The sequence below is a fragment of the Diospyros lotus genome, chromosome 5, assembly GCF_014633365.1.
Source record: "Diospyros lotus cultivar Yz01 chromosome 5, ASM1463336v1, whole genome shotgun sequence".
Taxonomy (NCBI): domain Eukaryota; kingdom Viridiplantae; phylum Streptophyta; class Magnoliopsida; order Ericales; family Ebenaceae; genus Diospyros; species Diospyros lotus.
This window is the reverse complement of record NC_068342.1, coordinates 8,294,489-8,310,620: the sequence shown is the minus strand read 5'-3', so window position 1 is coordinate 8,310,620 and position 16,132 is coordinate 8,294,489.

The following is a 16,132-nucleotide window of genomic DNA, read 5'->3' as shown; positions in this document are numbered from 1 at the left end:
ACACACTTAATCAACATAATCCTTAGCATAAGAAAGTACATGATACACATACCAAAAACAAATGCGGGCGAGTTGCCTTGGTAGGATATCCTTCTTTCTTTCTTGCAGACGAACCACATTTTTCACATTTCTTTCTTTGCGGACAAATCGCTTTTCTTGCCATGGCATGTCTTGGGGATATTCACTTACTTTATTCCACGCAAAATAATAGGTGCGCTAAGGCAATATATATATATATACATACATACATATGCATAGACATTCAAGCATCTTCACAACTTCACAACGACAGGCTTAAAATCACCTGCTAGGATTTTAGGCCACATCTGTAATACCTGAAAAATTCTAAAGGACTCAAGGGTAAATTATCTTGGGGGAAAAAATAAAATTTAAGGATAAATGAAGGGTATAATGGTAATTTATTACCATATAGATGACTGAATCGACTGTCGGGAATACCCTAGAGCCGAGAGGCCAAAGAAAAATGATGTGGAATTAACAAGCACCCCGAGATAGGATTTATGGTGTCAAAAGAAATCGAATCATAGACAATTTTTGATACAACTAAAATGCAGCTACCAATTAGGCTGCAATACCGAATTGTTATAGACGATTTTCGGGAAGTCAACGGAAGCTTGAGGGGGCTTCAATTTTTCATAAGTAACAATCCTTCAGTGGTTTCAAGAAGAAACGAAAGGGGTTTATGGCCAAAATAAAGATTCGGGCCAAAGTGCAGTTTTTCAAAATTGCCAGAGAGATGCTGAAACGATATTTTTTTGAAATCTTCAGGGGTCAAATAGATGTTTTAGGGCTTGAGGGTCGTAAGCACAATTATGCAAAGTTGAGGGGCTTTGTAAAAATGGGTTAAAGTGAGAAAGCCAAAATGTAAGGGGCTAAAATGCAATTTCAAGAAAACCCCAAGCAACCATGGCCTACCAGCCATCCCGTCGCCAAATCCAGCCATGGGAGACACGAGGAAATGGCTGGAGGACCTCGGGGGCAAGGCCAAGACGAGATTCTTGGCCAACAAGTGGCCAAAATCGCATTAAAATCGAGCCAACTTTCGACCGAAAGCTTGGACACTTAGATCGCGAAAAATAGAGTTTTTGGTGGGTTTTTGGACTGACTTGGGGGAGGTAGAGGCTCTAGGAGACTTGGGTTGGTCGAGATTGAGCTTTTGAAGGATCAAAATGGCCTATAAATAGGCGTCAATAAAGGCCGAATTTAAGGAAGAAATTAGCTTCAAATCGAGACCCTTTTTGAATGAATTGAGTGACCAAAATAAGGGGCTTTTGTTGCCCATGAGGAGTAGTTTATTTCTGGAAAATTTGGTGAGTTTTGGTGACCATTTGAGTGGGTTTCGAGCGCTAGCCAAAAAAATGCGAAACCGCTGGAGGCGACTTGTTTATCGGTCATTTGAGCCGATTCCGACATGTTTCTCGACCACCAAATGGTTCCATGGTAATCTACTCAATGAGTTTTTCAAGATGGTGGAGTCAAAATGAGCATCAGGGCTTGTTGTAGGTGGCCGGCGGTGAAGGAATCGCTTGAGAAGAAAACGCGCGTGAGCTGCACGAGCGGATCTCACGTGCAGCCTACTCGCCAGCGTGTGAGGGCGTGTGAAGGCCTAGAAAATTGTGAAAAAAATGTATAAAAATTTGGAAAAATAAGTTACGGGGATTCGTGCAAAAAGTTTTGAGGTTCGAGTTCTCGATGTCTCGATTTTAGCACTAAAGAACCTCATTTTGGTGAAAACGCAACATCCGGGTAAGTCTAATATTTTTCCCTTGAAGTTCATAGTCTATAATGAATTTTTGTGAAATTAGATTTGAGAAAATAGTCCCGAGGTATTTATTGAAATTTTTGGAAAGGAAAAATGAGAGAAAATGAAGGAAAAATGAAATAAATAGAATATTGAGGATATTTAGTAATTAAATATCATTTTGATGATTGAGGTGATCGAGATGATGTGATTGGTGCAACTTTTGAGATTGGCACGAGAATCGAGGTCAGGCACGCATATCGAGGCGATGCGCATTTTTCCAGGAAGTTCAAACTTCGTGCTAAATGTGAGTTTTTCCTATCCTACATGATATTATTGTATATTATGCATGATATTTATGAAAGATATGATTGCTTATATATGCGTAATATTTACGAAAAATATGATTTATTTTATCATATTGTATTGAAAGTTGTGATATTTGCACAGCACGATTTTATTGTCACATTGATATTTGTGCATGGGAATGAGATGTCGCCCCAGAGTGTAGCCGTAATTCTCCTAGGGTAATGATGGAATAACGTTAGGCTTATCCTGCAGAGGTTCGGGATTTGCCTAGGATTCTGTGCTGGGCTGGTCGGTCTGGGAAGTTACATTAAGGGCAAATGTTGTTCATGTTATTGCATCATGCATTCATATATATGTTCTTGGACTCTCACTAGAAGTTTCATCTTCTAATGGGTTATGCCCCTAGAACATTCAACGTTTCAGTTTAGACTTGCAGCTTAGACAAGAAGTAGGTTGAGATGAGACGGTACGTGATGGCGTAGCCGATGAATTCAATGAGCTGATTCGGATATGTTTTAGCTTATGCTTTATTGATGATTAGTCTTGTTAGAATGTTTATAGAATCTCCATGTATTTTATATTTGAGAATATGATGTAATAATTGGTACAGATTCTTTATGATACAATATAAGGTGAATTCAGGTATGTACCATATCAGGTTTCGATTTTAAACTTTCGTATATGTGATGATTATCTGTCTTAGCTTATTGATTTTTATTTTGGTATGCTGAGAAGGTAAAACGGAATTGTCGGGAGATGGTTTATAAAAAATATATATATATATTTCTCGAAATTCCTAAGTTATTTAACGCTCGGAAAAGCGGGGCGTTACAACATCGCATCATGATCATGCATATGACTTCATTCACATCTATTTATGGAAACCCCATCATTTAAATGCAATTATTCATATAATGTTAGCAATACGTCACCCATGAGACTCCATGGACATACCAACCAAGTACATTTTTTATTAACTTCTCAAATGATTATCATGCTTCCTCATGAAACTCATTTACGCTATTATCACATGAATCCTATGTATATATTTATAGGTGTCTTCAACCACATCCTATCATTTTAGAGGATTGAGGGATATCAAAGGAATCATTTAAAAATAATTTGCTTTAACAATTTTACATGTTTTGGATTAAGAAAAGCCTTAACTAACTCAAATCATAACCAAAATATATGATATTATATATCAAATCGAATCCTTCGAAGTCTAGTTTATGATTCTTTAAACAAATCTCAATTCCGCCTTCTACATCAAAACTTATGGGCAAAATAATGAAGCATACACAGTGTAGTCAAGTTGCAGCCGAGTCGACTTGAGGGCAAATCGAGTCGACTTGATCTCCCAAACGAGTCAACTTGGCTGAGAACAAAGAAAACTCGCTAGAAACCCACAAAAAACACACAAAATGGACACCAATCACCTAAAAACTCTCATTCTAGCTTCTTAACCCACAATGTCATTCTATGAAAGAAAAATGAGATGAAATATACCCCATGGAGACTTCAAAAGGGACCCCAAAACCATCTCAAATGGAAAACCCACCAGTTTTTGGAGAAAAATAGAAAAAATTTCAAACTTCTTTAAAAATAATTTTTAGCAAGAAAATGAGGCACACAAGGTCGTATTCTTATACATTAAATTCGGTGAGAATGTGGAGTTGCATGAAAGGAAAGGAACAATAGAAAACTTGCACAACTCGATAAATAGGTGCAAAAAGAACTTGTCTCGTTAAAGAAAATCAAAGAGAAAAAAAGCCTTCTAATGAAGTCAACATCCCTACTTCTTGAAGCTCCAAACAAGGAGATAAATGGAATTGGAGAAAAATAAGAAGAATGAAAAACTTCCACCGGGAAAAGAAGAAGAATGAAGAAGAAGCATGAAGGCATGGAGAGAAAGATGGGGAGAAGTGGGCAGCCAACCACTCTCCTCTCGAAAGTTACCAAAATGCCCTCATATATACACACACAACACAAAATATCTCATGCCCAATTTTGACATTTTGCTTCTTCTTCTTTTTTTCATTTCTTTTTTCCTTTCTTTATTCAACCCATTATGCCCACATCAACATATAAACCCACTTTGGACATTTTGTATTTTTCTTATTTCTTTATTTATTTTCATTTAACTTAAAACACAATTTGGAATTGAGCTCAAGCCCAAATCAATAATTCAACACATACTTGCCCCGATGGGCCAACTTTATAACTTCATTTAATACAACAAAATTTCACATGGGTCTAACCAATTTTCAAAGCCCAATCCATATCATTCTCATTTATTTCATTACTCATTAATCCATATCACTTCAAACACATTAGCTCAAAACTCATTTCAATAGTCAAGTTCTAAATGGCCCATTTCCATCCTAGGTCCCAATTAATATCAATCCCATTTAATTAAAACACAACCCACTAATACATGGGCTTAAGCCCAAATGGGCAACCCAATCCATTAATTTAACACATAATTTATTTATATACATTTGCCACATAAAATATTTCTTAGATTTAATTTAATAGAGGTAAAATTCCCAATGCTCATAAACAAAATATTAATAACTCCTAGACCTAACAACGGGTCGTTACAATGAGCAATTATTTTAAAATCATGAGATTGTTGTAAATTATTAATTATGGATGAATAACTATTGTACTTCTGCAACTCTAATTTCTCTCTATAAATATAGGGTTTTAGTTCTTGATAAAATACAAACTTTTTGAGGTAATATTTTATTGATCTCTTTTCTATGATTTCTCTCTCTCTCTCTCTCTCTCTCTCTCTCTTTGTACTGGTCTTATTGTTAACTTGTTGGAGTTGATTTCTCTTTAATCCAGATATGATTATATTCAGCCATTCTCTTTTCTATCTATTTTACAACACATTATCAGCACAATCTTAAATTTTTTAAACCACGATCTCAAGTTTCTTTTCTTCAATTTTGTCTGTCTACTGGCCTCTCTCTCTTATCATGAATCTTATTCTCAATTGTTTCACAATTTTATAATGTTATTAATAACCCAAAAGATTATTATACTATTGTGGTTCCTAAAGAATTACAATTTCATCTTGTTTCAAATATTTTAGAAGAATATCTTAGTGTTGCTCCTGAAGAAGCACAGTTTTCTTTTACATTTTTGTAATATGTTAATTATTCCTAATGAACATAATTTATTAGATTGAATATGTTATTGCTCCTGAAGTAACACAACTTATTGCAATATTCTAGAAGAATATTACATGTTCCTTAAGAGCAAACTTTTATTAGATCTAATATTATATGTCATTACAATTTTAGAAAATTATTTTTTTATCATATCAATATTTTCTTTAATTGATATAATTATGCAGTATTTTCTTTAATTGATATAATCATTCATTATTTTCTTTAATTGATATAATTGTGCAATATTTCCTTTAATTGAAATGATCTTACAATATTTTCTTTAAATTGATATGTAGAATTAATTAATTGATATAATCTTGCAATATTTCCTTTAATTGATATGTTATTTTCTTTTTTAATTGATATGCCAATATTTCCTTCATTAATTCATACATTATTTCCTTCTTTAATTGATATATCCATATTTCAATATTCTTGAAGAATAATAAACTATTGCTCTTGAAATAGTAATAGTCCAAAATATGTCATTATTTTTTAAATTATATTATATAACATTCTAATTTCAATATTCTTGAAAAATATTAAACTATTACTGCTAAAGTAGTAATAGTCCAAAATATGTCATTATTTCCAAATTATATTATGCTCTTGAACTAGCACATATCTTGAATAATATTTGTTTGTTAGAACGGGAGATGCTATGGCACACACCAAGAGGGGGGGTGAATTGGTTATTTTAAAAACTTAATTGATAGAACTTGAAAAACCTTTTAATACAGGTTGAAGTTTTAATGATTTAAAATGTGAAGCATATAAAATGACAAATGTGAATCAAGTGAGGAATTAAAGAATGCTTGGAAAGATAAAGATGATTTAAAGAACACAAGCACACAAGAACACCAAGATTTATAGTGGTTCGGCTTAACCCAAACCTAATTCACTACCTTAGCTCCTCACTAAGGATTTTTCAAACCATCCACTAAAACCCCCTACTTAAACCAAGTAGGTCCTCTAGTCTGAGACTAGGAATTACAAAACCTCCCACTCAAATGGGCCCTCTAGCTATACAAGCTAGGAAAACAAGAAATATATAGTTGGAGAGAATCTAAGAGATGAATCTCTTAGTTACAATGTCTCTCAAAAATGATACAAGGCTTAAATGAATGTAAACAAATTAAGATCACAGCCTTGAAGAGAGAAAATTGAAGCACAGTGAATGTAAATAGAAACGAGTGTAAAATGTAAGCTCAATTCAATTCGTTCCCGTCCATTAGCCTTCTATTGATCATCTATGACATGTATATATAAGTGTCCCACGAAGTTGAAGAGAAATATAGCCGTTTGGAGCCGTTGGGATTTGAAAAAATAGCCGTTGGAGTTTTCTGCAAAAAGAAATTGTCGACAGAAGAAATATATAGTTGACTATTTTTACAACTAAAGCAAGAAATAGTCGACAGACAAAACGAATAGTCGACTATTTTATAACACAAAATTTCAATAGTCGACAGACACATTCCAATAGTCGACAGATGCTGAGATATGAAGAAATTTTTGAATTTCATGAACAAAAATAGTCGACAGATCAGAAGGCATAGTCGACTATTTTTACTCGATAGTCGACAGATGCTAAAATAGTCGACAGATGCTTAAATAGTCGACGGAACATAAAAAATAGTCGACTATTTTGAAGCATAGTCAACAGAATGATCATGATAGTCGACTATTTTATAGAAAAACTTGAATTTTCAATACATCCTTATTTGATTCTTTAAAAACTCATTTTAATTATCTTTAAAGCAAGTTGAGATTATCAAAAGTATGATTTGAAACAAATTATTCTTAACAAATCAATCTTTCATCTATACTCAATATTTCTTCTATAAGTTTTCATATCTTGCTTCAAAACTTATATACTAAAAATTCATTTTCTCATTCATATAATCCACATAATAGAAATTGATTTTCATATAGTCATTTATCAAAACCATTCATTACCAAGAGATATTAGATATCAAAATACTAGGAGATAGTTTTCTAAAATGAACACTTTCTAAAATGAACACACTTTCAAAAACATGTTCTAGTTGGTCTTTTGCCTTAGAATTATTTTGACCAACGATTTCAGGGAGATTCTTTTTAGATCTTAAAACTTGTTTATGCTAATCTCCAAATAATATAAAAGATCATAGATCATTTTAACAAAGCACTTTGAAATTGATTTTTGTTTCCAAACCATATGCTTTGATTGAGAAAAAAATACATTTGAAATTTTTTCATCATCAAAACTAAACACAAGAGTAAAATATCAGTTTTCTATATGTGATGTATGATCTAATGCTTATCCTTGATGGAAAACAAATAACTTCTGTCCTGTTAACATTAATTATATGATCATACAATATTTAATTACGTTTTTCGAATTTTAATTGGATCTTATTTGCTCATTACAGAGTTATACAAATGACAAATATCACCAAACTTGAGTTTAGTACATTAGACATATTCGACAAGAACTAATTGTCATGGATTCTTGATGCTGAGATTCATCTGATCTCAATGGATCTGGGGAAGACAATAAAAGAATGAAACACTCAATCCTAGTAGAATCGTGCAAAAACACTCATTTTCCTTCGTCACCATTTTCATGATGGATTAAAGATTGAGTACCTCACTATAAAAATCCACAAGTCCTTTGAAAAAAATTGAAAGAAAGATTTGACCATCAGAAATCGTGGTCCTTCCTAGAGTCTGTTATGAATGGATACATTTATGCCTTTAGCACTTTAAAACTATGAGTGAGTACAATTCTAAACTTTTTAGAATAACTTCTAAATTAACTCTTTGTGGAGAAAAAATTACTGATGAAAATATGTTGAAAAGGACTTTCTCCACCTTTCACGCCTCGAATGTGCTTCTGCAGTAGCAATATTGTGAGCGTGGATTTAAAAAGTACTCAAAACTTATTTCATGCCTACTTGTAGCTTAACAAAATAATGAATTCTTAATGAAAAATCATGTGTCATGTCCAACTGGTTCCATAGCATTGCATAAAGCAAATGCAACATCATACCATAGATGTGGATGTGGACATGGATGCGGGCACACACGTGGACCCTGATATGGACATGGAAAAGCCTATGCATAAAATAATCAGCAACAAGGCAATAACATTAAAAGGCATAAAGCAAATGAAAACAGTTCATCCAGTAAGAAACTTGAAAAAAGTTGTTATAAATGTGGAATGAAAGGGCATTGGTCACGTACCTTTCGTACAATAAAATATCTTGTGGGTCTCTACCAAAAATCAATTAAGGAAAAAGAAAAAGTGGAGACAAATTTTCTTGATTGGGATAATCCAGTTGATTTGACTCACTTGGGTGTATCTAATTTCTTTACTAACCCAAATGACAATATTGATCATTTGATCGGGGGTGGTGTGCTAGACGATATGGACTAGTTTATTTTTAATGACTTAGTATTTTTTGTTTATTCAGTAGTTTAATTTGAAAATTTAATTTACTTGTTGCTACATTTTATAAAGGTAGTTAAAGTATTTTTCAATATTAATAATTATGAATTTTAAATTTTAATATATTTATAGATTCATGATGAATTGTCGTGATATCTATTTAGCTAATAGTGTAACTATTCATACTATTCTTCGAGACAAAAAATAGTTTTGGATTTAACATTAGTAGAAAATATTGTTAATACAATATTAGGTGCATCAAATATTATTGAAGGCTTTGGAAAAGCTTGTATTATTTTGCCAAATAATACAAAATTACATATAAATGATGCACTTTACTCTAGCAAATCCAGAAGAAATTTACTTACTTTTAAAGATATTCACTACAATGGATACCACATTGAGACGATGCAAAAAATAATAATATTGAATATCTTTACATTAATTCCTTTGTATCTGGCCAGAAGCTGATATATGAAAATTTTTCAACACTTTCTTCTAGAATGTATTACACATTCATAAAAATAATTGAGTCAAATAATGTCATAAACCCAAAGTTTATTGACTAAAAAGCTTTATGCTTTGAATTGATCAACTTGGACATCCAGGAGCAATAATGATGCGTCGAATAATTAATAATTCACATGGACATCCTCTAAAGAACCAAAAGATTCTTTTATCTAATGATGTTCCATGTACTGTTTGTTCACAAGACAAGTTAGTCAATAGACCTTTTACTACCAAAGTTAATATTGAATCCCCGCCTTGATCAACTTGGACATCTAGGAGCAATAATGATGCGTCAAATAATTAAGAATTCACATGGACATCATCTAAATAACCAAAAGATTCTTTTATCTAATGATGTTCCATGCATGTCCTGCTTGTTCATAAGGCAAGTTAGTCAATAAACCTTTTAGTACGAAGGTTAATATTGAATCCCCGACTTTCCTAGAAAGAATTAATGGAGATATACATGGGCCGATACACCCACCATGTGGACCATTTCGTTACTTTATGATTTAAATTGATGCTTTTAGTAGATGGTCCCATGTTTGCTTACTTTCAATGAGAAATGTAGCATTTGCTAGACTACTTGCTTAAACAATAAAATTACAAGCTCAATTTCCTAATTATTCAATCAAGACAATTCGTCTTGATAATGCTGGTGAATTTAGATCCCAAACATTCGATGAGTATTATACATCGATTGGGATTGAAGTTGAACATTAAATTGCTTATGTCCATTGTAACAGCCCGCCTTCTTGGGCATGTTATGCCTTAGGAAATTTGATTTGAATTTTTTTTTTTTAACATTATTTTAAAATTCCCTAAGACCGTATCTAGTGCCAGATGAGATATCTAGACTAGAAATAAATGTAAAGCGGAAGCTGAATCGAACCTGCTCATGGTAATACAATTTAATATTTGTACATGGCATTTAATACAAATTAATACATAAGGCGTTTGATGATGGAACAATATACATAAATCTTAAACTAATCATGGTACGTTCACTTGCATTTTGATGTCTCGTGTCACTACACATCACCACTCTCTGAATCATCTCTGCAAGTCCCGGCTGGAACGTTGAATGTTCCAGAGGCAAACTCAAGTTAGATGATGAATCATCTAAGTAAGAATACCAAATGCAATGCTATGAGTGTATGCAATGTCTTTCATCGTAGGTGTCAACTACACCCCTCATGCTGCCTATCATTTTAGCGGCCACCTCTTCGAAGCCGGGGTGTATGGGTGCACCATTGATGGGCCAGCGGTGTTAGTTCGTACTCCCTACGGCCTCATATGCATGTGACCAACAGTATCATTGTGCATGTATGCATTTCATAGTCATACCATTGATGCAGTCTACATGATGATTTCATATCATAGCATGCCAATATGTTAAAAGCATTTACGTTTATAACTGTATTAAACTCAGGCAGCATACTTACAGCTAATTTGTCTTGATCTACGTGCCAAGCGGCTATCCCTTAATTTCCTTGCTCACGAGGACCCCTACAACATAGATTTATTTTTAGAATACCAATTGCTAATTTTTTCATAATTTCTTCCTTTTTCTTTTATTTCTAAGCTCTATCTCTTCCAAAATTACATAATAATTATCTAGGCTTCATAAAATTTTACTTTCTTTTTACCAATATTCCTTAAATAATATTCTTAGTATTTTGGAATTTTTCTTGTAATTTTCTAACTTTCATTCCTATTTTCTCTTATTTTATAATATCTAAATATGTAATTATTACATAATAATTACCTAATCTTTCCATTTATTAAATTTATCTTCACTAATATTTCTCACATAATACTTCTAATATCCTGAAATTTTCTTGGAATTTTCGGAATTAAAAGTCTTATTTTTCTCTATTTCCATAATAGAAAATTTCATTTAATAATTAATAAATTTAGCATTTCCAGAAATATTTTTCACAAATATGGCATACATAAAATTTCTTATTTAATAAAACTTTTTACAACATTTTCTTTCTTCTATTTCTATTTTTCTTTCCTTTTCTTTTCTTTTCTTTTCTTTTCTTTTCTTTTCTCTTTTTTTTTTCTATTTTTCTGATGGGCGCGTGGGCTGCACGCGCCATCTTCCTACTCGCGGGCGCGTGCAGCCACGCGCCCGTGCTGGGTCGTCTTCTCCGGCGGCCCCTTGGCCGCCGGCGGCCCCTCCGAGCTTCCGAGCTTCAAAACGAAGCTTTCCCCCCCTATTTTCGACCTCCAGAACCCAAATACAGCATCAAAATTGGAGAAAAATAGCTCGAAATACCTCGATTCAAGGCTTGAACTCTTGGCTCCGGCGAAGTCGCGATTTTCCAGCGACGCTCGGATCTCCCTCTTCGCTGCTTCGTTGGCCTCCAAACTCTCCAGAAACGAAGCCCACGACTTGTAGATCAGAACCCTACTCTCAAATCTCTCAAACCCTCTCCCAATCGACCGATCTAAGCTTTGTAATTTTCGGATGGGTTGGCTTGTGCGAACTGGGCTATTTATAGCCGAAAAAGCACGCCGCTCATGTCAAATCGAAGCCCACGTGGCCGGGACGGCCATGCCACCGATCAATCGCCATTAAAAACCCCCCCTTGCTTCATTAATTCCCGGTTGCAGGCGGCCATGCGCGCTGCCTGCAACTTCTGGATTTTCTGGATTTTTCCTGATTTTTTTTTATATATATATATATATACGATATACATATTTACATATATACTTACATTTACATAAAATGATTTCTTTTACATATATACTTTCATTTACATAAAAAGATTTCTTTTAATCTTAAATTTAATCACATTAATCTTACTATTATTTTTTTTTATTTACATATTTATACATTTATTTATATCTCACATACATACTTAAGCATTAATTTAAACCAAATCAATTACATAAACTTAATATCATATTGACTAAATTAATTTAGTTTATTTAATGTGACTTAGGGTATTACATCCATACACAAAATGGTTTAGCAGAGTCGTTTATTAAATGTCTTCAATTAATTGTTAGAGCATTACTTATGAAATCAAAACTCTCAACTTCTGTTTGGGGTTATGTCATATTACATGTTGTAACATTGATTCGTATAAGACCAACTGTTTATCAACAATACTCACCTTTACAGTTAGCATTTAGTCAAGAATATAATATTTCTCATTTATGAGTTTTTGGTTGTGCTGTCCAAATACCAATTTCACCCCCACAATGTACCAAAATGGATCCCCAACGAAGACTTGGACTTTATGTTGGGTTTGATTCACCGTCTGTTATTCGATACTTCAAACCTTTAATGGGTGACCTATTTACTACACATTTTACAAATTGTCATTTTAATGAAATGACTTTCCCAACTTTAAGAGAGACAAAACTATATCCTAAAAAATAACATGAAATTTTTTGGAATGAGACAAATCTATCTCACTTTGATTCCTGCAGCAATCAATGTGAGTAAGAGGTTGGAAAAATCATTCACCTCTAAAGAGTTTCAAATCAACTCCTTAATATATTTGTTGATGCCAAGAAAGTGACAAAATCACACATACTAGCAAAAAATATTCCAGCAAAGATTGATGTCCTTATAGGACAATTTGCTGTAGCAAATGATCTAAAGTACGGCATAAGCGTGGTCGAGCAGTTGGTGTAAAAGACTCTATACCTAGAAAAAGAAAGGTACTTGAGAAAAATCAAATAAAAATGTCAAAAAAAATAATAGAAAAGATTGATCAATCAAATAAAAATATTGTAGTTCCTGAAAAACTATAAGTGTCCAAAATGAGATTTCAATAAATTATTTGTTTTCTCACAAATTATGTGAACGAAACAATATTGTCCAATATTTTTGCCTTCAATGTGGCTCTTGATGTTATGTAAAATGAGGATCCTAGACCACAGTCTTATAAGAGCTATCAAAATAGAAATGATTAGCCAAAATGGAAAAAAGTCACATAGATGGAATTGGATTCATTAGAAAAACGTAAAATGTTTGGACTTATAGTCCAAACACCTAAAAAAATATTATCCCTATAGGATACAAGTGGGTCTTTGTTAGAAAAAAAATAAAAATAATGAAATTACAAGATATAAAGCTCGGCTCGTAGTCCAAAGCTTCTCATAAAGATCTGGAATAGATTATATATGAGGAAACATATTCTTTCAAAATGGACACTATCACATTTGGATTTTTAATAAGTCTGGTTGTGTCACAAAGGTTCAACATGCGCCTTATGGATGTAGTAACTGTTTACCTATATGGTTCACTTGATAGTGACATATATACATGAAAATCTTAGAAGAATTTAAAGTAACGGAAACAAATAATACATATCCCAAAAATATGTTTTGAATTAAATTGCAAATGTCACTATACGGATTGAAACAATCCGAACATATATGGTATAATCGCCTTAGCGAATATATGTTGAAAGAGGGTTATAAAAATAACGATGTTTGCCCTTGTGTTTTCATAAAGAAAACAAATTTTGGATTTGCAATTGTAGTAGTTTATGTTAATGATTTAAATCTAATTGGAACTCTTGAATAGCTTAACAAAATTGCAATTATTTGAAAAATGATTTTGAGATGAAAGATTTAGGAAAAATCAAATTCTGTCTTGATTTGCAAATTGAATATTTTCCTAAAAGATTATTTGTTCATCAATCATCATGTACAAAAAAAGTTTTAAAACACCTTTATATGGATAAAACACATCTATTGGTATCACCCTATAGTCGTTTGATCACTCGACGTGAAAAAAGATCAATTTTGCCTACTTGAAAATAGGGAAGATCTTTTTAGTCCTGAAGTACCATATCTTAGTGCAATTGGAGCATTGAATTATCTAGCAAATTGCACTCGACTAGACATATTTTTTTTTCTGTAAATCTCCTTACAAGATATAGCTTTGCACCTATTAAAAGACATTGGAATGGTGTTAAACACATTCTTCGATATTTGAAAGATACCAATGATATGAGATTATTTTATTTAGAAAAATCTAAATCTTCTTTAGTGGGATATGCAGATTCATGTTATCTTTCGGATTCACATAAACCTAAATCACAAACAAGATATGTATTTACGCGTGAAGAAACAGTCATATTTTGAAGATTAGTGAACCATACCTTAACAACAACATTTTCAAATCATTCTAAAATTATTGCAATCCATGAAACAAGTCAAGAATGTGTATGGTTGAGGAACATGACCCATCATATCCAAATATCCTGCGAATTAGTTTCGACGAAAAATAGCACAACAATATTGTACAAATATAATGCAGCTTATATGACACAACTCAAATGAGGCTATTGATATTCTACCCTTGTGTTTAGTTTTGATGATGAAAATAGTACCTTGTTTTATCCCTAAGTCATGAGTCAAGTCTATGGTTTTCAACAAAAATCAATTTCAAGTGCTTTGTTAAAATGAAAACCAAAAAGATTTATGATTTCCTATATTAGTTGGAGATTTGCAAAGTCAAGTATTTAGTCTTAAAAGAATCTCCTAAAATGTTTTTCAAATTAGCTTTGATGTCGTTGGTCAACATAGAGCTAAAATTGTTTTAAGGCAAAAGACTAACTTGAACATAAATGTGTTTGATGAAAATTCAATCTTAAGTATGAAAAATCATTTATGTTAATCTCATACTTCAAAATAAGCTTTCATATTTTGAAACGTGCATAAAAGATTTTGGCTTGAAACTTAATCGTATGAAAAATCCTTTAGTTCATGCATCATGTTTTGAAACTCGTTTTGATAACATTTCAATATTTTTTCTAAGTCTGGAAGACTAGCACCTTATAAGGAGACATATATGAAAATGTTTCCTTTTTAGAAAACTAACTCCCGGTAATTCAATAGTTAACATTCATTAGTGATAAAATGATTTTTAATGAATTTTTCAAGAAATAGAAAGTGTATATCTTGGAGGTGGTAAAATCGCAAAATCCTAAGTTCTTACTAAAATCCAAATTCTACTTTTTTATTCTTATGGATTTTGATTTTTTTGATATTTTTATTGAATCCAAATGGGGGTACTTTCTTATTTACATTTTTGTATTAAAGTAAATTGAAGGTAAAATATAAATTAAACAAAATGTAAATATGTGGTGATGTTTTGTATTAATCAAGTGTGCTTCTACATGTTATCTGTTAAGTTTCTAGATTTTCTAAGAAGATAGTCGACTATGTTGTTTAGTGCTGTCGACTATGCATGAGGATAGTCGACTATGCTTGTTTATTCTGTCGACTATATATGGTCTCTATCGACTATATTTCATTCTGTCGACTATTGTGTAAGAATAGTCGACTATGCTATTTCATCTGTCGACTATGTTTGTTTATGATATTCAAAATTTTCTTTGTAATTTTTGATCTGTCAACTATGAGAAGTTTTGGTTGAGCAAATAGTCGACTATGCTTTTCTGTCTGTTGACTATGGCTAGTTTTATTTGATAAAATAGTCGACTAACCTATTTTCTCTGTCGACTATGTGTTTCACAGAAGCTTACAATGGCTAGTTTTTTAATCTCCAACGGCTAGTTTCTCATTCTCCAACGGTCACAAACAGCTTCATTTCTCTTCAATCTTGTGGGAAGCTTATAAATAAAAGTCATGGATGATCAAGAGAAGACTAATGGACGGGAATGAAATAATTTGAGCTTACTGTTACTCTCAGTTTGTATTTACAGTGATTGTGCTTCAATTTTTTCTCTCTTTAAGACTTTGATTTTAACTTGTATTAATTCATTCAAGCCTTGTTTTTATTGTGAGAGAACTTGTAACTAAGAGTGCCAACTTTTAGCATCTCGTTTACATTTGTATCACTTTTATTTTTCTAGCTTTGTGCTAAAAGACTTGCTCGTTAAAGCAAGTGGCTGTAATTCCTAGCTAGGTGCTAGAGGGCTTATTTGTATAAGCAAGAGGTTG